We start from the raw sequence: 21,949 nt of genomic DNA, 5'->3' as shown, positions 1-21,949 counted from the left end.
TGGTGTGATACTTTTAAATAACTTACTAGCTTCTTGGGTATGATGTTTTTTATATATCTATATCATGCTTGTTCACACACACACATAAAAGGAAGTAAAATACATATTTCTATCCACACTCAAGCTTACATAACCAAAAAAGAATCCCTCCCATGAACTAAGACTTTTCATAGAAAGAGATGAGGGGTGAGAAATCTTAGGCAAGAAAATCAGTCAGAGATATTTTTAATATCAAAAAAAAAAGTGGGGGGAGGGAGAATAGGAAGAAAGAACACAGAACTATGGGCAGGGGACAAGCAAGTGTGACAGTTTTCCTAATTTTTCAACTTGCGAAGAAAGACAGATCAGGAGATCTTTATGGGGATGTGGCCATATAAATTTCAACAAAAATTACATCACTTCTAATACCCCTACCACAACTGCTGAGTAATCTGGTTGGGTCTCAAACATGACTTGAGATGAAACTGGTAAGTCTGGAACAACATACCCTCTTGCCATAACAAGAAATGTTATTTTTTCCTTCTCTGGTGATAAAGCTTTCCAGTTCAGTTAAAAACATTTTTTTGTTTACCAGATATAAAAATGTTCATGTTCAAGCTGTTAAGTTGACCTTGGGAACTTTCCTTCCCTCCCCCCTCCGCCTTTTGCCTTTAAAAGTTCAGGATGTCTCAAACAGTAACTGTTACATTCTGTCTAGCAAGCCTGGACTGTGGACAGTGATCTAACCTCTTGGAAAAAACATGGAGTTCACCCAAAAAGTGCGAGAGACATTCTCTCGCCCCAGCTGCCAGCTCGTAGGTTTCAAAGCTCTGGGACAGACCTGATGAACAGCTTGGGCTCTCACATGTAAGCTGGCAGTGCCAACTCAAACACAGAAAGCACTTCAGCAGGTACAAACAGCAGCCACACACCAGGCGAGGCCCCAAAAGGCAGGCAGTGACAGGGGAGAAAGCAGGCCATGGGCCCCTGCCTGCGTCACACTCCTTCAGACCTCTTCTGTGTCTGGGGATACACGGAAAAAGAGCCAATCTTCCTAGTTGGACTGCACGTTGAGGAAATCAAGTCTCATTAAGTAAATATAGAACTATCTACCCTCTTGGAAATAGAAAGGTCTTGCTGATACACACACACGCACACTTGCTGCAGTAAGTCACCTGTAATCATCTTGATTTACTTGAAAGCAGCAAAATTGGCCTTTGATAGGATAGGTAAAAAGCAAAGTCATTTCTTTTCCCTTTGGGGATTTTGCTCATTTGCCCTAGAGTATTCTCAGTGTGCACAATTCAAGGGCCCGCCACACTCTTAAAACATACTTGGCTTTTGATATATTAACATCTATTGCTACCTCAGGCTTTTGACAGTGACCTAGCCACTAGTATCAGTGGTTCTCAGATCGTTATGTGTGAGCGTGCATTTGGAGAACAGAAGAAAGTGTCCCCAACCCTCAAAGAGAAGGCCATGAGGCTTTTTAGACATAAAGATACTGAACTTCCCTGGGAGCATTCTCTCTGTCCAGCATTACTCCTCTGTCTTCTTATAATGAGAATTGTTTGTTTTTTTAAGTTTATTTATTTATTTTGAGATTGAGAGAGGAAGAGGGTGAGGGAGAGACACAGAGAAAGATGGGGAGGGGTGAAGAAAGAGGGAGAGAACCCCAAGGAGGCTCCACTCGATCAGCGCAGAGCCCAATGGGGGGCTCGAACTCACAAACCATGAGATCATGACCTGAGAGGAAATCAAGAGTTGGAAGTAGCCTGAGCCACCCAGGCACCCCAAGGAATTATTTATTTTTAAGTTTATATTTCATTGTACTCTCACCCCATTTTGTTTTTGGCCCATTTTGTATTAAAGTGTAGCTCACTCAATAAACTTTATTTTGATAACTGTCAAATTATTTTGAACTTACTCCACTAGCATTGGTTGGTATTACAGAAATGAATATTTTACATTCCTATCATCAAGAAGCATAGAACCTCTTTGGAAAAATGGACTTCAAAACTATACATTATAAAGTTTGTCATTCAAAGTCCTTAAACTACTCAAATGATATTTTCATTAACTTCCATTAAAGTATCTATAGAAACACATACCATATTTTGAATTCTAGGCTGAATTTTATGCGGTGACAAGTCACAGAAAACATGGTCTTTGTCTCACAGGGACTCACAACCCACCTGGATGGGTTAAAACCTATTTCACTTGTTTCATGCTTTATATGGAAGCTGAGACTTCCATGAAATGGGCATCTCTTCCAAAAGCCACAGAATCACAGAGTGTTGTAACTAACAACAGCTAATAAGGTATGCGTGTAGATATCTGCCATCTAATTATTATTAGCACTGACTGGGGTTAAGTAGAAGAAATGAACTTGCCCAAGGGGGTTCTGGTTTCTGAGTTATCAAAATCTGAGCATGTGTAAAGTACTTCATAATAGGTTCACTGGTTTCTATTTTAATTCTTTATTAATTTAACAGCCACTTGATCCTAAAAACACTATCAAGCTTTCTTGATAATAAAGTGGCCCTTGCCTTCGTTTTGAACACTCCTACAAGACTTTCAATGGATGAAGCAATTAAACCTAAAATAAAAAAGGTTTAGTGTAATGAGATTTTGGGGGGGAGGGGATATACAGAGTTAATCAAATTTATGAGTCTGAAAGAAGTGTTTCCTTTCTTACTTATTTGTAAGTTAAGAAAGGGTCAAACTTCATAGGCTCATTTATTTATTGTATCCTTGATTTAGTTATAAAGGGGATCCAACACTAAAGAGTCCACAGATGTCATTTTAGTGAAATTAAATACACAAATACAAAGTATACATTATGTTAGTAGATCACAGGCTCTCAACTAATAATGAGAGAATAAGAGAAATACAATGAATGCTATTTTTAAGTTGACTTTTTCTGTTAAGTCTGCAAACTGGGTGGGAATCTAGATTTATTGAATCCAGTCTACATCAAGCATTTTGTGAGCCTGTTGACATATATTAACTCTTTTATTGTTCATAACAATGCAATTCTCATGTGTATTATTGTCTTCCTATTTTAGATGTGGAAACATATTTGTAGAATTAAGTATTGTTCTCAAAGTCTCACACTGCTAATAAGTGATGTGAGACAGGATTTCAACCTGGTTATTCTAAGAGCTGAGGTCTTTCTGCAAAACACTGTGCTCAGTACAATGCATTGTTCTCAATTCTTTACTTCAGACCTTGATATGCCCACATATACCATGCTTGTGTTACAACATGTATAAATTGTACGTGTGTGTAATATAAATATCAGCCACCAACAGGAAACACCGCATTAAAAATAAATCATTAAAGGCATTACCATTAAAGACAGAAAAAAGATTCGGATGTGTATTATCAACATGGAATTAAACATTATTCAGGAGACTCTGGGTAATGCAAAGAGGCAGCGATAAAAGGAATATACACATTGAAAAGAAAGAGACAAGTCACTTTTGCAGACATTATGATTATACATCAAGAAAATACAGGAGATTCAAATAAAAAATTCATTTCAATAAGCTATTTATGTTTAAGAGAAATATTTTTAACAGTTAACATTTTTTGTTTTATACCAAAAATAACCAGTTACTGGAGTAACTGGAAAATTTCCATTCACACTAGCAAAAATAATTTAAATGGCTAAAAATAAGTTTAGCATAAATAGGTATAACTTATATTTTTAAAAAGCACTATAAAACATTAATGTATCACATACCAAAAGACCTAAGCAGAGATATATGTTCTTAGAGAAAAGGTCTTACTGTTATAAAGATGTAAATTGTCTCCAAATTAATCTATAAATGCAATGCATTCCCAATAAGACTGTAGATGACACATGACAAGTTGATTGTAATACATCAGAAAAGTAGAGGTTTTTAAAGAAAAAAATATTATTCTTAAACCCCAAAGTAAATAAAATAGCATCCCATTAGCACAAAAGTAATCCAGTAGGTCAGAACAGATTATACACAAATAGAGCCATGCCTAAAAGATAATTTAGTAAGTGAAAAAGACAACATTTCAGTTCAAGGAGGAAAGGATGGAGCTAGTGATTCCAACATTTGAGGGAAGAGGGGTGTGGAAAACAGCCTTCATCAGCCCACTTGAAAAATCAGTAAAAAATATGATCAGATAATTTACCTACATTTTAATACAAATGGGGGAAAGGCAGTAAGTTTTATAGTAGTCTTAATATATGCACAAAAAGTAAATTTTGGATGTCCAAGAATTTTATGTAAAATTAATAAGTATAAATTTAATAGTAGGAAATGAAGGAAAATACAATTATTAGGGAAGCTGTCCTACACAAGATACATTATTAAAAAAGCAATAAATGAAAAAAAGCAATAAGTGACCGATCTGACTATATTACCCATAAAACTTCTATATGGCAAGGGATGTACGCAATGTTACAAAACAACAACAGGATGAGGGAAAATATTTTAAACATATACATTAAAGACAAAATATTAATACTTAAAATATATAGCGAAAATCAACAAGTCCAAATCAATGAAAAAAACAAACAGCTCTATCAATGACAAAAACAGAAAAACGGGCAAATTATAAACTGGGTTTCTACAGACATGGAAATGAAAATGACCATATGAGTAAGCGAGGCTACTCAACCATACTATAACCATTAAAATAAAAATAAAAACAATTTTGGGGGCCACTGGGTGGCTCAGTCAATTAAGCATCTGACTCGGCTTTGGCTCAGGTCATGATCTCATGGTTTGTGGGTTGGAGCCCCACATCAGGCTCTGTGCTTGACATTCCTTCTCTCTGCCCCTCCCCTGCTCACTCTCTCCGTCTCCCTCTCAAAAATAAATAAACTTTAAAACAACAACTTTTGCTCCAAATGGGCAGAAAACTTAATAATAATCCTCGTGAGTTTATAAGAAGGCAGAGATATGGGTATTATTGCCCCTTTGGAATATAAATTGGTACTGATTTCCTAAAGGATAACTTGATAATAGTTTTACAATCAAATGAGCATTTCCTTAAACACAGCAATCTACTTTATTGGCAGCTTCTTACGGAAATGTGAACAAAAAAGAATATTTCAAGAGTTTCATGACACTTTTGCTATAATAGTGAGATATGGTAATACTCCAAAGGTCTACCAACAGGAAATTGATTAGATAAATAAAGCATATGTATACAATGGAATGCCCTGCAGCAAATCAAAAGAACAGAGAGAATATACCATACGGACACAGATCTCAAAATAGAGACACTACAGTAAAATACATGCCACATGTCATTCAGGTTTCTTAAAATGGAAAGTAAAAATAAAACAAATTAGATGAGTAATAGAGAGAAGGCTATACATCTGTGAAATAACAGAAAATATATACACTGATCTCTGCCTCTGCTTCCGGACACAAGCTCCTAAATCCCCTGGAATTTCCTGGACGATAGGAGTCTCTTCTGTTCTAAATGAGGCAATTCTTGGTGGGCTCCTGGATAGCCTCATGGTAGGGCTGGTCACCAGAAAGACCAAACCATGACTAGAGGCCTGGTACTTTCATCCCCAAACCCTGTCCTCCAGAAAAAGAGAATGTTAGAGTTTGAGTTAATCAACGTTCATGCCTTCAAGGTGAAGCCTCCACAAAATTCTCAAAAGTACTGGGCTCAGAGAGCTTCTAGAATGGTGAACCCCAGCTCCCTGAGAAAACAAGCTTCTACATTTACGACCCTCCTGGACCTCACCCTATATATCTCTTCATCTGGCTGTTCATCTGTATCACTTACATCCTTTTTTAATGAGCCAGTAAACTTACGTAAATGGTTCTCGAGTTCTGTGAGCCATTCTAGCAAGTTATTACATCCAAGGAAGGGATCGTCGAAATTCTAATTTACAGCCAGTCAGAAGTGCAGGTGATAACCCGGACTTGCTACTGGAGTCTAAAATGGGGGAAGGCAGCCTTGTGGGGAAAAGCCTTAATCTGTGAGATCTACACTAACCCTGGCTAGTGTCAAAACTGAACTGAAATGTAGGCCACCTTAGTCTTTCTCTCTCTCTCTCTCTCCCTTTCTCTCTCGGGGTGTGTGTGTGTGTGTGTGTGTGTGTGTGTGTGTGTGTCTCCCCCTCTCTCAAATAAATAAACTTAAAAAAAAAGACTGAGTAGAGGAGAAAACAGAGCTTTTCATAGACAACATCAATATTGGAAAAGAGCTGGGACAAGTGGAAAGGGGGCCAGTATTACTGGTATTTGGTGCATTTAAAAAAGGATATGCTACATATACAACTTTCAAAAGCTTTAATGTTGATTCTCCCCCAAATTAACAAAAAGTGCAGTGTAATACCAACCAAAACTCCATTTGTTTTCTTTTTAGAATTTGACAATTGATCATCTGGAAAAAAATGCTGAAAATGTAGCCAACACATTTTTGTAAAAGAGTAACAAGGGAAAGTTTATTTACCAGACCTCAGAAACATACTATAAAGTTAGCGTAATTAAGACAGTGTGGTATTGGATCATAAACAAAGGGAGATCAAAGGAACAGAATAGGGAGTCTGGGAACACATCCATGCATGTTCGTTGGGAGCTTCTGGGTTACAAGTGTCACTGGAAGTCTAATTTACTTCAGCAAAACAAAACAAAAAAAATGCACCAGGCAAACAAAAAATGTAAAACTCAATCCAAGTATACAGCAACGTTATTTACAACAGCCAAAAGGTGGAAGCGAACCACATGTCTATCAACAGGTAAATAGATAAACAAAATGTGGTATAACATGCAATAAAATTCTACTCACCCTTAAAAAGGAAGGAATTTCTTTGTTTTTAAAGTTTATCTATTTTTGAGAGGGGGAGAGATGGAGCATGAGCAGAGGAGGGGTAGAGAGAAAGGGAGACACAGGCTCCAGGCTTGAGCTTTCAGCACAGAGCCCAACATGGGGCTTAAACTCATGAACCACAAGATCATGACCTGAGCTGAAGTCAAACGTTTAATCAACTGAGCCATTCAGGCACACAAGGAAGGAAATTCTGACAAACACATAATATAGATGAACCTTGAAGACATTATGCTAAATGAAATAAGCCAGTCACAGAAGGGCAATTTCTGCATGATTTCACTTATATGAGGAAACTAGAATAATCAAATTCATACAGACAGCAGGTAAAATGGCAGTTCCTAGGGTCTGGGAGGAGGGAGGAACAGAAATTATTGTCTAATAGGTGTGAAATTTCAGTTTGAGGAGATTAAAAAAAATGTTCTGGAGACAGACAGTGGTAATGGTTGTACCATGATGTGAATATACTTAATGTCACTGAGCTTTACACTTAAAAATGTTTAAAATAGTAAATAATATGTAATGGATATTTTACAATAAAAAATCCACAGGAAAAACAGAGATGCATCTGTGATTACTAAATCAAGAAACCCAATAGAGCCCGATCTCTCTTTCCATGTCTTTTCATTGCATTTCTCTGCATTTTTCATTTTATTTATCTTTACTACAAAACACATTTTGGTAGAAAGCACAAAGGTCAGGTGGCCCTTGAGTTTTATACTCAGAGCTTCAAGTTCTCTCTAGCCCCAAAAGCCCAAAAATCCCAGGCAGGGGACTCACTGATTCAACTTTAAGCAGGTATCCACACCAGAACCAATTCAATATGTCTTAAAAGACAGAGTCATAGTGAACCAAGATGATGCCTGCCATATAACAAAGGAAGACGATATGCTAATTTTTTTGGCCATCAAATTAGCAAATAATAAAAAGGCTGCTAATATCCAAACTCTGAAAAGAGGACAGGGAAACATTTTCCATTTCTGACTATGATGGAGCACTCTGTATCAGACTAATTAATACCTGTACCAAGATCATCTAGATAAGATTGATAAAATGTATCTGAACACAGCTAAAAGGTGCCAAAGGGCAGTCAAATCAACCAGTATTTGGTGCAGAGATCTGAGGTCAAGCAAAAAGTTATGCTCTAGAACTGATGAGACAAGAATCAGAGTTCAGAGCTACCAAGAAAAATAGAATTTGAAAATTCAAAACTACAGAAAAAAGGGAAAATAAGAGAAGTAGGAAGATGATAAATGGAATGAAAACATTTTAAGATCCTTACAGTTTTCATAGGGTGATAAAGTAGCTCTAAAAAGGTTAGGGTAAATGAAGTAAGCTCTAGGGTAACTTCAAAAATAATAACAAAAGAAAGCATAAGTAAGATGATAAAAGATGTAAAATAAATAAAATAATATATTTAATCTAAAAAAGTGATAAAAGAGGAGAAAACCAAAGAGCTAACCAATAAAAAGTGAAAAAAAGTTATAACAGATTTAAACCCAAATAGTGGTAATTTTATTTAAATGTAAATTAAATATTCTAATTCATGAGAAAGAGTGTCAAAACCGCTATATATAGTATAAAAGACAAGCCTTAAATAAAAGACAGTTAAAGGATGAAGTAAAGAGATGAAAAAGATAAAGCATTAAATGGTTAAGCAGTGAAAGTTTATATATCTGTATCAATATTAGACAAAGATAAAAATGTTAAAGGAAGAATTATTTCAAAGAGAAGCCTAATTTATAATAATAAAACTATATATATGTATATATATGTATGTATGTATGTATGTAATGTATGTATCTGGTAACATAGCCTCAAAATATAAAAAGGAAAAACAACAAAAGTAAAAGGAGAAAGATAAATCCACAATAACAGATACAGATTTTAAATGCCTCTTTCAATAACTTATAAAAATCTGACAAAATAATCAATAAAGATATAGACTGTAACACAGAATTAGCAATTCAGAATGTCAACAGAGCACTCTACCTAACAAGATATATATTCTTTTCAACTGCAAATGAGACATCCTCCAAAATTTACCATATTCTCAGCCATAGGGCAAATCTCAAAAATTTCAAAGATATTATATCAAGTCTATCTACTGACTACAGTAAAAAAATAAATTCTTGTTATATGCTACAGAAAACATTTATATATACATGTGTGTGCATCTATATATATTGGTAGAAAAGTAGAATTTCCATGTTCTCCCCAAGGGAAAAAAAAAAGATAAATCTATGAGGTGATGGATGTGTTAATTAACTAGATGGCAGAAATTCTTTCACAATGAATACATATATCAAATCACCACAATGTACACTTTAAGTATCTTACAATTTTATTCATCAATTATGTGTCATTAATGCTGAAATATAAAATATATTTAATGGAAAATATAAAATATAAAAAATCAAATATCTAAGAAAAATATGATTTAATATATCCAAGACCTCTACTAGCTTTACCACTGAAAAATCTAAAGCAATGGAGAGTTATACCATGTATAGATTAAGGAACTCAATCTATACAATTGTACATTCTGTAAATTCTTCCAAAGTTAGTACTGTGTTATAGATTCAATGCAATGACACTCAAAATCCAAGGAAGTTTGCACTACCAGATATGAAGACTTGTTATCAAGCATGTGGTTTTGACAGAAAATAGAGAAGTGCCTGGGTGGCTCAGCTGGTTGAGAACCCAACTTCGGCTCACCGTTTGTGAGTTTGAGCCCTGCCTTGGGCTCTGTGTTGACAATTCAGAGCTTGGATCATGCTTTGGATTCTGTGTCTCGCTCTCTCTCTGCCCTCCTCTGCTCATGCTCTGTCTCTCTCAAAAATAAACATTAAAAAAATTTTAAAATATAGATAAATCGACCAATAAAACAGAATAGCCCAGAAAAAGATATCTAATCTGATTTATAACAAAGATGTCACCATAGTGCTTTTCAATAAATGATGTAGTCAACTGGCTATCCTTATGGGGGAAATACAAGTATTGATTGATTTATTATACAACATAAAATAATTTACAGTGAATTATAGATCTGACAAAGAATGGTGAGACAATGAAGCTCCAAGCAAAAACAGGGAATGCCTAAATGGCCTTGAGTAGGCCAGCATTTCCTAAGCAAGATACAGGCACTAATTTATCACAATGACAGTAGTGTAAGCTACTACCAGTTGAACATACTGGCCAATTCTTGATATTATTTATTTTTAAATTTTCGATCATTTTGATAGGTGTGTAGTGGTATACAATTCTGGTTTCAGTTGTACTTTCTCAACTAATAAGAGGTATTTTTCCTTAATCATGTCTTTAAATCAATAAGAAAACAAACTTCATTAAAATTAAGAACTTATTGATTTAAAGACATGATTAAGGATAACCAGTAAAGAGCAGGGATGATTATACCTATATCTGACAAAATAATCATCCCTGCTCTTTACTGGTTATCCTTTACATGGAATATCCTTTTCCATCCCTTCACTTGCTCCCTATATGTGTACTTAATTCTAAAGTGAGTCTCTTGTGGGGCAATCACCGTAGAAAACAGTTTAGAGATTCCTCAAAAAATTAGAAATAGAAATACCATATGATCCAGCAATTCCATTACTGGATAGTTACCCAAAGAAAACAAAAAAAAATTTAAAAAGATATATAAACTCCAATGTTTATAGCAACACCATCTATAATAGTCTAATTTTGGAAATAGCCCAATTGTCCATTCACTGATGAATGGATAAAGAATATGTGGTGTATATGTGTATACATAATGTATAATAAACTAGTATTAGACACACACACACACACACACCCATGCACACACACACAATGTAATACTACTAAGCCATAAAAAAGAGTGAAACCTTGTTTTTTGCAATGACATGAAAAAAGCTGGAGTATTATGCCAAGTAAAATAAGTCAGTCAGAGAAAGATTTAATATGATACCATGTGATTTCACTCATATGTGGAATTTAAGAAATAAAACAAATGAGCAAAGGGAAATAAAAGAGAGTGAAAGAAAAACCAAGAAACAAACTCTTAAGTATAGAAAACAAACTGACAGTTGCCAGGTGGATAGGGGAATGAGTTAAATAGGTGATGGGAATTAAGGAGTGCATTAGTTGTGATGAACACTGGGTGTTGTATGGAAGCCTTTAATCACTATTTGTATCCCTGAAACTAGTATTACACTGTACACTACCTGGAATTTAAATAAAAACCTAAAAAATATTTTTAAAAATAAAGACATGATTAAGGAAAAATTCCTCTAGTGAAAATTAGATATAAAAATATCTAATATGGGATATTGTAAACATCAAGGACACACATCCAAAAAAATAAATACTCCTACTAAAATAAATAAGAAAAAGATAAGCCCTTTTTTTTAAATGGACATAAGACCTGAAAAGGTACCTCACAAAAGAAGACCTCCAAATGACTGATAATCACATGAAAAGATGCTACCCTTATTAGCTGAGAAAGTACAACTGAAACCAGAATTGTATACCACTACACACCTATCAAAATGATCGAAATTTTAAAAATAAATAATACCAAGAATTGGCCAGGATGTTCAACTGGTAGTAGCTTACACTACTGTCATTGTGATAAATTGGCAGAGTTTGGAAAACTTTTAAAACTAAATGCACACCTACCCTATGAACTAGCAATTCTTCTCTGAGGTAAATGTCCAACATAAATGGGTGTTTATATATCATATATATATATATATACATACAATATATAAATTAAATACATGCATGTATACATATGTGTGTGTGTATATATATATACTCATATACACATACACAGACACATACATCAAAGGCACATGAAAAAATCAAAATAATGTTATTTGTAACAAACACATAAAATGTCCATCAGCAACACACTGGGTAATCACAATATATTCCTACAGTAGCATACCACGTAGATGAATGAAGTATTGACCTCTGCCATAATACAGATGGTCATCTGATATAAACATAATATTGTGTGGAAGAAGCTAGGTGTAAGTGTAGAACCCTAGGGCACAGAGGTAGCTGCAGGTGCTTACCTTTGGAGTCTGAAGAGCAAATAATGGCTGGGTGAGGACTCAAGGACGGCTTCTGTCTAAATCTGGAGGTTGGTTACACAGATAAATTCACTTGGATTGAGTCAATACAATGTGCATGTGTTTTTGTATATCTATGTTATGCTTCTACTGAAGTTCAATTTAAGTAGTGTAGGGAAACAAACATCCTTAATTCACTTGATCACGGATGTGTGTCTTCGTAGAACCTTTTACAAGGGTAATTTGTTAATTTTTTACAACCTGAATAATTTCATTTCTAAAAATTTGTCATATGGACATATTCACTAGTAATAAATAAAGCAGAATCATAAATAATAATTTTCTAAAGTACTTACATGGCTTGTATTCCTCTATACACTTTAAATGTATGGGTATATTTATGTATTAATTCCAATAAACCAATAGAAAGGTGAGGTTATTCCATTGTAAGAAGGTGTGAAAAGCAGCATTCCTTGTAATAGTAAAAATTAGGAATGAAAATAATCCCCCCAAAATGAAATAAATAAATATTAGCTTACTCATACCATAAAATAAATCAGGAAAATATATATGGAAAGAGGTTCACAATTTGCTAACAAAATAAACACTGAAGCTAACATGATTATATTAGAGCTCATTTTGCTTCAAGAACTAAAGATAAACATATACATACATATGTAGAAGGATACAAATTCAACTGCTGAAATGGTTATCTCTGGGAAGTAGGATCGTGGGGAGGATTTGTACTCTGTGGTTCATATATTTTTCTATTAATAGAATGTTTTACAAGGAACATGTAAAATAATCATGATTAGAAAAAGCCATTCTCCATCAAAAGCAATAATAAGGTCTTCATTTTTCCATTCTTGAGCTCAGTTGAAACTCAAAGCAAAATGAAAAAAAAAGAAAATAGCTCATCTTAAAATCTACCTTAAAAAAACTAAATGGAATGTATCTCAATACTCCTATATCAAAATCCCTTCACATTTTCTTCAGCCAAATTTTAAGAATGATCTTTAAATCATTTCCCTCCTAACACCAGTCAACACCCAAACCGGTGTATGGTAGTGAATATTTTTCTACCCTCTTTATGAGAAAACTATGTCTACGCCCCTTTCTTCTTTGTTGGTGATACTGAATGGAAACTTTAATTCACAAGGTTTAAAAGCAGACTTTACGAAACAACGCAAGTGTAAAAACCATTAGTGGCAAAAGCATGTGCTAAATACTGACATCTGACTGTGTGATAGATCAAGTGTAGCAGCTTTCGGGTATCTGATCCTAAAAATGAAGGTATATGGAACAAAAATAAGAAGTCCTTGGCACTTAGGTCAACAGAGCTACTTCTGACAGAACTGTTGTTTGTTAGCCTTACCTAACTAAAAAGGAATGTTCTCAAAAGTTGGATTTCAAAATAAGTGGCCAAATTGCAAGACACAAACAGTGTGTTTATATGTACACAAAAATTTAGGGAAATTCACAGCCAGGAGAAATGCATTTTAAACCAAAGTGTTAATCATGCCTCCCCTCTCATTATGGCCTTCCGATTACACAATTCATCAAGAAGATAGATTGTAAGCCCTTTAGCATTTATGCCTAAAAGGTCAGAAAACTCTGGCAAGAAGGAGAAGAAAAAGAACAAGGAAAGAGAAAGAAATGAAAACAAACAAGAGACTTGAAGGAACCGTGAGCATCCAAAGCCTGGCATAAGATTTGGCAACAGGTGAATTTTCTTTGGAGGGTATTAATTTTGTAAGTCAAAGCTATTGAAGCCCGACTTCCCGTTTCAGGTCTGGAAGACATAATGCTCAAGGCTCTTGCTCCAGCCCTCCCTGGGGGCTGTATTTTATCCAACTCGTCCCACCCCCTTCACTGGCTCATATTTTAAGTGCAAAATCTACTGGCTAAGACCATTCATTTAGTCTTGCCACATACTGTGCGGAAGTCTATGTCAATGTTAATCGAGCCTTCCTGGATAAGCATACATGGCTCTTAGTACTAAATGCACAAGCCTACAGTTCCCAAAAATGTCTCATGATACTTTTAAATCTCAGGGAAATGCTCAATACCCTTTTGCCTCACAACTCAGTTGGAAACAGACTAATTGTCATTCATTTATAAGACAATTATTCACCACCCTTTATTTTCATCCTACTCTCCCAAGAATTCTGACTCCAACAATCTTTGGACCACAATGGAATCAAGCCATCATATTTTCTCAATATGTAGATTCTCCTATTCTCTCTCTTAAAGAGCTCTTTCATACCTTCTCCATTTTTCTTCCTAAACCTCCATCCCTCCTATATTCTCTGTGGGCTGTTTATGACCCTGGATGATGCTAACCCTTCCATTTGTGCCAGCTCCCAACCCCTCTTGACCAAACCTGCCTTCTCCCTCCTTCACTGCTCGTTTTCTCCCATTCTACTCACTGTTATTCAAAAACAAACATGCTAGTCCTCTCATCTTTCAAAACCTTATCTTAATACCTCTTTCCTCTCTAGGTACCACCTTATTTCTCTTCCTTCTGTGCCCAAACTCTCCCAAGTGTTGTCTCTTCTTACTGCCTCCAATCCATCCTTCCCATTCTCTTGATCTCACTTCAAAGAGCACCCCTCCCCTGCACCACTCCATGAAGCTGCTTTAGTCAAGGGCATTGAGAACCTCCACACTGCTAAATCTAATAGTCATTCCTTGATCCTAATTTCATTGGTCAGTTTTCAACATTTAACATACTCAGTCACCATCTCCTCCTGGAAACACTTTTCTTACTTAACATCTAAGTCAGTGCTACTCTTCTGGTTTTCCTCCTACCTAACCGTCCACTTCCTCTCAATCTCTTTTCCTGGTTCCATCACCTCTCCCAATAAACAATTTCCCTCAGGACTCCAGTCAGTTCTTGGTACTCCACTCTGTGTTTATTTACTCTTTAGGTAATCTCATCCAGATACATGGCTTTAGTATGTTCTATTTGTTAAGCTCTCCCAGATTTATATTTCCTGACTTGTCTTTGGACCTCCAGACTTAAATATCTAGTTGCATACTTGACACCTTCAGTGGGGTATCTAACAGATATCACAATGTAACTGGTATAAACTGAGCTACTTCTACCCTACTCCTAGTCTTTTCCATCTCAGTTAATGGCTACTCCATCCACCCACTGGCCCAGGTTAATAAATCCTAGGGTGTTCCTGGCTTCCTCTCTTTCCTTCACTGCCCTCTACCCCATGTTGAATCCATCAGAAAGCCATGTTGGCTCTACCTATACAGAATCTGAACAGCATTTACTATCTCTGGAAAATATTCAAATCCTCTACCCCCTTTTTAACTGATTGTTTGGTTTTTGGTTTTTAGGTTGTTTGCTCTTGAGTTGTATAAGTTCTCTATATATTTTGAATATTAACTCCTTATCACAGATATGGTTTGAAAATATCTTCTCCCATTTGGTAGGCTGCTTAGGCCATCTTTTTTTTTTTTAAACAGTCTATTTCCTTAAAAAAAATCTTTATAGAAAAAAGCAATAATAAGCTTTCTACCTTCCTTAAAATTAAGTCTAAGAGATACTATATAAACAAACTCGATAACAATGCCATTTTCTTAATTTTCAATGTGTATAACTCGAGTTTTTATCTGATTTTTGGCCCCAGCATTTTTCCATTCTGTGAACTTCTTAACAAAACTCACACAGCATGTTTCCTTGGTGAGAGTTCATTTTTATCTCTAGACTTGTTTGATTCACTGTTCAAAATTTGAAGGAAAACTCATTTAAAACAAAGGTGGAAGAAAGTAAAGAAAGCTCAAAGCAAATAATTATTTAATAAACTACTTCTCTTCTCTAATTCTGAAGTCCCAATACTAAAAGTAAAGCAACCATTAGAGCTAACTGCTATTGAAACACAGACTTTGGCTGGAGACTCACAGACCACCTTCTGGCTACTACTGCTCTACGTTAACCAAAATTCATACAGCTAGATGACATTACCATTCTCATTCCCCTGGTACTGGTGTAGCCATGGCTACATGACTGGGTCCTTTTGCATGATTCTATCCTATAGCTCAGGCGGAAGTACTAAGGAACCTCCCATGTGATCCCCTCTTACCTCATTTTCTAGCTGCATGTGGAGAAGCCATTAAAAGACTAGGAGGTCCTAAGATGATGGAGGAAGACTGGATTACTAAATGAACACAAAATAGGCTGCTCACTGATCCACTCTACATCAGGTGTAAAGCCATTGAGATCTGGGAGTTTATCAAAGTAATCATTGTTACTTATCTCAGGTAAAATACTACTAAAAATGGTGTTCTTTAGGGTAACTGGCACATAGTCCTATCAAAGGCATATCCTTTGATAGCCTCTATGTATCTGGCAGGAGTACATGTAAAATATACATATGATACAGCCTCAAGAAAAGCTCCCTTTCACCTGTTTTACTCAATCACTACCACAGCATGGCAGACGTAAATTAAGGCTTCCCAGAACTAAGGAATAAGTTCTTGAATCTAAGTGGAAATGACTTGAAATGCAGTTGTTTAGTGGATAAAAGCTTTTGTTCATTTTTTAAATCAAATTTAAGCTTAACTCTCCCCTTTTTACTCCCAATACATCTAAGAAGTATAGGTAATAAATCTAATAAGCATTTCTCAATCTCTCTTCATTGAACAGAAAAATCTTCTGAAGACTTCTCTGAATATCACTACCACACCATGACATATTTCTTCTTAAAACTATAAAATAAATCCATCCACAAACATTTTTTTGAGTGTCTATTATGGCCAAAGCCCTGAGATAATCCTGTTAGGGAAGAAAAGGAGAGTATATGGAGCCTCCAATTCTTTCATAATTCAAATGGTGTTTTTAATATTCTCACATATATACACATGCTGATCAAGAGAGATCTTGGATGCAGGATGTAAGCAAAGGTAGATGAGACCGACACTGGAATGATGAAAGAATGAAAGCTGAAAAGATAATGAAGACGAGATAGGACCAGCTATTAATAAATGAAGGAATTAACTAGATAAAAACTCTGGGTTGTAGATGTTCCCCACTTCCCATAACAATACAGGTATTATCCAATTCTGTGGCTCCTGAACACTCTAGCCTTATAGTTTCTAGACAGATATTACCTAGTTTGATGACTGCTGAACTGAGACCAAGGCTTTGACCAAGGCTGAGGATCCTAAGAACAGTCCTGCAAAGGAACCCAGGTTCTGGTGTTCCTGGAATAGTTCTTGAAAGTTCTTGGAAGACTGAAAGGGAACTCAGCCTCTGATTCCTTACAACTTCCAATGGCACTACATAGATCAAGGTTTACATCTATAGTTCTATGGCTTATGAGTTAATGATATGATAATGATGATAATGAGATAATGATACTTCTATAACTCATGCCACTGCTCTGAACCTCTGGTCTCCTCAGTGATTAAATGGGAATGATAAAGGATATATCTCATAGGGTTAGTATTATAAGAAATAAGTGAGATGATGTATGTAGAGGACATAGCAATGCTTGGCACACAATAAGCACTCCAGAAATGTTAGCTGTTTTATTATTTCAGTGCCTCATGTATGTAAGATCCAAGGTTCTAAGAGAAAACAATTCTTTAATTTCATCTAATCCTTTAAACCAACCAGAACATTAAAAACAAAGAACTTCTTGGGCACTTGGGTGGCTCAGAAAGCATCCAACTTCAACTCAAGAAATGATCTCGAGGTTCACGAGTTCGAGCCTCGTGTCGGGCTCTGTGCTGACAGCTAGCTCAGAGACTGAAGCCTGCTTCAGATTCTGTGTCTCCCTCTCTCTCTGCACCTCAACTGCTAGTACTCCATCCCTCTCTCTCTCAAAAATAAATACAGCATTAAAAATTTTTAAAAAACACACACACAAAGAACTCCTCCATGATCTGAATAACCCAATTATTAACTAATATAAAGAATCTTCTGAAAACACTTTTAAATGCAGTAAGATATTCTGAAGACATAACAAAGGCTTTCATAATTTCCCTACACTGTATGGCAGAGGTGAAATTATTTTCCCTCTATTTTATGGTCATTATAAAATAACCTGACCCAATGAAGGAAGAACTCTGGAGGTTGCCTTCAGTGGCCTGAAATAAGTTTGTTGAACAAATAGCATATCATTTTAGCTAGAAATTAATTGTCAGTACCCAATCAACTATGTAAGATAACATGTTAACCTTTCAGCTGCTGCAATGTCGGGAAGCATGTGTGTCTGTACAGGGAGACACCATCCAAAGTAATGAGACAATAGGAGGAATGGCATTCAGAAGGTTCAGAGCAATTGCTAATTATCAGTCATCATGAGAATACTTGGTCTTTGAAGACTAGAATGGCTGTTCCTGGAGTTAGAACTGATATCTGCCTTGCTTATCTTAGCTCATATCCCACAAGGAATAGCTGATAACAAAGGGAAGTGAATTTAGAACACTCAGTACTTACCTCTCATTTGCAAACTAATCCTGACCTTTCCCTTACTCTTTCTAAAAGATCCTTACGTGATGAAGCCTATGAGACCCATCCCGATGGCTGACTGTCTATGAATTTTAAAAAATAAATCAAAGTTTAAAATTATTATTCTCGATTATTCATGCACAAAACTTGTTCTTTGTGGGCTGCATCTGTCAGATTATTAACCTGAGATAAAAAGACTTCTTGCATTCAGTAGGTGTCTGGTTTTCCCAACACTACATAGCCAGACAGTTCATGGAGAATACAGTTATATGTTACTAGGTTCTAGATAAAGTCAAAGGATAGACTCCTGTCAAACAAACCCCCTAAACAATATTAGCTATTTCTTTCCTTGGGACTCAGTTTCCTCCTCTGAAAAACAAAGGAGTAGAAGTAGACAATGTTTGAAGTTTTCAAATGTAAGATTCTGAATTACAGAGACTTCCGCAATAATCTAGTCAAACCTAAGGCTAGAATCCCCACTACAACACCTATCTGATCATTTCCATTTAAAGAACATTTACTACCTCCTGAAGCAGCCCAAGCTTCCAACAATTATTTTCATTGGAAGATTCTTCCTTCTATTAAGTTGAAATCTATTTCTCTGAAAATTTTCACATATAGATCATGAACAGTGAATATTGTGATCATCTCTCTCTCTCTCTCTACAGGCTTACTATATTGCACTTAACAACTGCCTTATAGAGCCTTAAAATAAAATATACGTATGTGATATAACCTTTGTATGTTGCTATGGTAAAGAGTAGAAACATCACTTCTTAAGTTATGTACCCTTGAACTACATGCTCTATAGTTACATATCTTACATCCTTTACACCTATATGTTCTGCATTCTCTGTACCTGTATGTTCTACATCCTCTATACTTGTATGTTCTATACCCTCTGGACTTATATGTCCTATGCTCCATATTCTACTTTGCAACAAGTGTAACAACAATCATCAGATGCTCTAAAGCACATTCACATTTATGACTATAAATCAAACATCCATACAAACACCTGCATTTTCACGTGGATTTCATATAGATATGCTTTGTGAATAACTAAGTGTATAAGTAAAATGCATGTGGCATATGAAAATATTCATAAGAAATAATCTTAAAATATTTAGAAAGTACTGTCATATTGATTCAAGCATAGTATTGCCATAATACTTAGCACTAATATCTTAGTACAAGCACATGTATTGAACATGTGAGAGAGACCTTACAAGCCATGTTTTAAGCTAATGAGTCCTATTTGGTTAAACTCTGAATAATAACGTATTCATTTTTGTTTATGCTTACTTGATACAGCTCGTAGGCATCCACAACAATCCTATAAATGTTGGAATCCAAATCTTTCTTCATTTTAATCATAAACTAATCACTTTTCAAGGAATTGGGATTTATCTAATTGCCTCTATACTTTCAAATCAATATTAAATTATAATCTTATAAAGTCAGAAATAGCTGAACAACTTGTTGAATATTTTGATTCTATAAAGCACAGACTGAGCACAGCAACATGCATAAGTAAGCATTTAATATAGCTTTTTTCAAATTAGTAAAGTGAGGAGTTGCAATTGTACTCCTAGGTGGTACGGGGAACACATCTAAGCACTTCTGTGTTTCAGAATAACCTTGTTTGAGAAATTTAAAAGTAATGATGAGTGCCTAAGAGGTAAAAGGCACTGCCTAGACAAAGCAATAAAATAAACTGCTATGAACATTATGTTTTAGTTTCCTCATTCATAAAATGGAAGTAACACCACCAAATTCTTGTGCCTGATAAGGTGTGTATAGCCACCAGAGGAAAAAGCATACAAAAGAATACTGAAAACCTTAGAAAGTATCATATAGACATTAAGTCATTTATTGTATAGACATTATATTAGTTATGATTACTGTGGCTATCTATATAAGTACAATTCTCATTTGCATATTAACCTAAGTGTCTGATTCTCATATTTAGAAAAAAAATTCAAGCTAGAATTTTCTGGAGGACAAATTTTCTCAAGACATTTCAGAATTTCCTGCTTATTTTACTTCTAGCCAAAAGTACTGCAAAAACAGCCACTTTTGTAATTCTTTCACACCTCTGTTTCCAATCCTGGCCAGACTCTCAAATACGAAAAAGATGTGTTAAGATAGTCAGGGGAAAAGTTCAGTGCGTGCTGTGAAACTCTAAAACAAACTCTGGAACAAAAGTTATGGTAGCAATTTGGGGACACTCCGTGTATATGCCTCCCATCTACTGAAATGGTCAATCTGCCCTAATTTCTAGACTTTTGATGATTAAACATTTTAATTGCCTATCATGTTTTCTGTATATTTGTAATCCTGATTTCCAGCACTGAACCCCTCTATTTGTCTAAAGCAATGGAACATATAGGAACATTCAAACCTTGAAGGACTTGAAAACACCCTGATGGCTACACTTCTGACATTCAGCAACTTGAGTATAGAAGCACTTGATAACAAATTGCATTTTATTTATTCCCACAAACACCCACTCTACAAAGAATTCACAAGAGGATCGATTAAGAGAGTCTGGAAAGGGGATGAGGGCCATCTTGTTCTAACGAAGCAATTTCCATGTTCAGTGATGTCCCCCTCGTTTGCGCTAAGATCTTGGAGTGACAAAGGAGTTTATATCTTCTTCAGCTAAAGAGAGAAGGCTTTATGAGATGGACAATGGACAGGATGGAGAATACTACCAGTGGAAAAAATAGAATTCATGATGGTAAAAAATACCCACAGACAAAATGAGAACTAATATTCAGACAGATTAATTTTTGCTACTTTGATGAGGTCATTCTTTTAAGGGCCATTAGAAGTCACTGAATTATTTAAAGAGAAAAGTTAGAAGGATTTAAGAGAACTAAAAATCCACAGTTTCCAGGAAACAAAAAGCACGTGTCTACACTGCCATGCCCTTAAGTGTATAATTAAAGGAGGAAAGCTTCAGTGCTTTTCTAGTCATGACAGCCAGGACTCCTATGCTTTATTTCTTATTTATTTTTTTTACTTAAAAGAAGAAAAACAACAACAGTGAAATGAAAACCACCAAGTTCAATTCCATGGGCCAAATCCTAAAAATAGGTCAGACCCAGCTTTCTTATGGAAAGAAATACAAAGTAAGAAAGAAAAAAAAAATAGAAGATTGGAACTGCTTTTCAAAGTCATCTTAATTTAATGCCAAGTCCACAAAGCAGCTTGGTTTTTAGGGTCTCTTGTGAGTTGGGTTAAGCTCTATACAGTCACCAGTGGCCATGTTCATGATGCTGGGATGTAACAGAAAAGAAACGCTATTAAAAAAGCACAAATACTTAGTTCTTTATGCCAATGTTTACACATACAATTTCAATTATTACAGGAAAACTTCACAGCTGTACTTTAGAGTTGCATATGTTAGTTCTCCATAAAGTCATACATGAAATGATAGGATTAAACATATAAAACAGTTCATACTCTACATTTTGAATATGGCCTTCAATATGTTTTTCTGCATGTATCCTAAGGACCATGGTTTAAAATAATCCAGCATTTATTTTTACATCTGTGTCCCACATGGATATATATAATAGGAAACACTTTAGAA

The 21,949-nt window shown here is 35.4% G+C and overlaps 1 long non-coding RNA gene across 1 annotated transcript in view; it reads right to left on the bottom strand.

The window, feature by feature from the left end:
• Positions 1–20,819: 20,819 nt before the first annotated feature.
• The window catches only part of LOC115295166, a 34,849-nt gene continuing 33,719 nt past the window's right edge, over positions 20,820–21,949 (bottom strand). The window contains exon 5 of the long non-coding RNA XR_003910372.1: positions 20,820–21,012. This is a non-coding gene — a long non-coding RNA (uncharacterized LOC115295166). The remainder of the gene's footprint in view (positions 21,013–21,949) is intronic.

Source organism: Suricata suricatta, chromosome 7, assembly GCF_006229205.1.
Source record: "Suricata suricatta isolate VVHF042 chromosome 7, meerkat_22Aug2017_6uvM2_HiC, whole genome shotgun sequence".
Taxonomy (NCBI): domain Eukaryota; kingdom Metazoa; phylum Chordata; class Mammalia; order Carnivora; family Herpestidae; genus Suricata; species Suricata suricatta.
The sequence above is the reverse complement of the archived record's forward strand: the minus strand, read 5'-3'. Positions and strand labels throughout refer to the sequence as shown.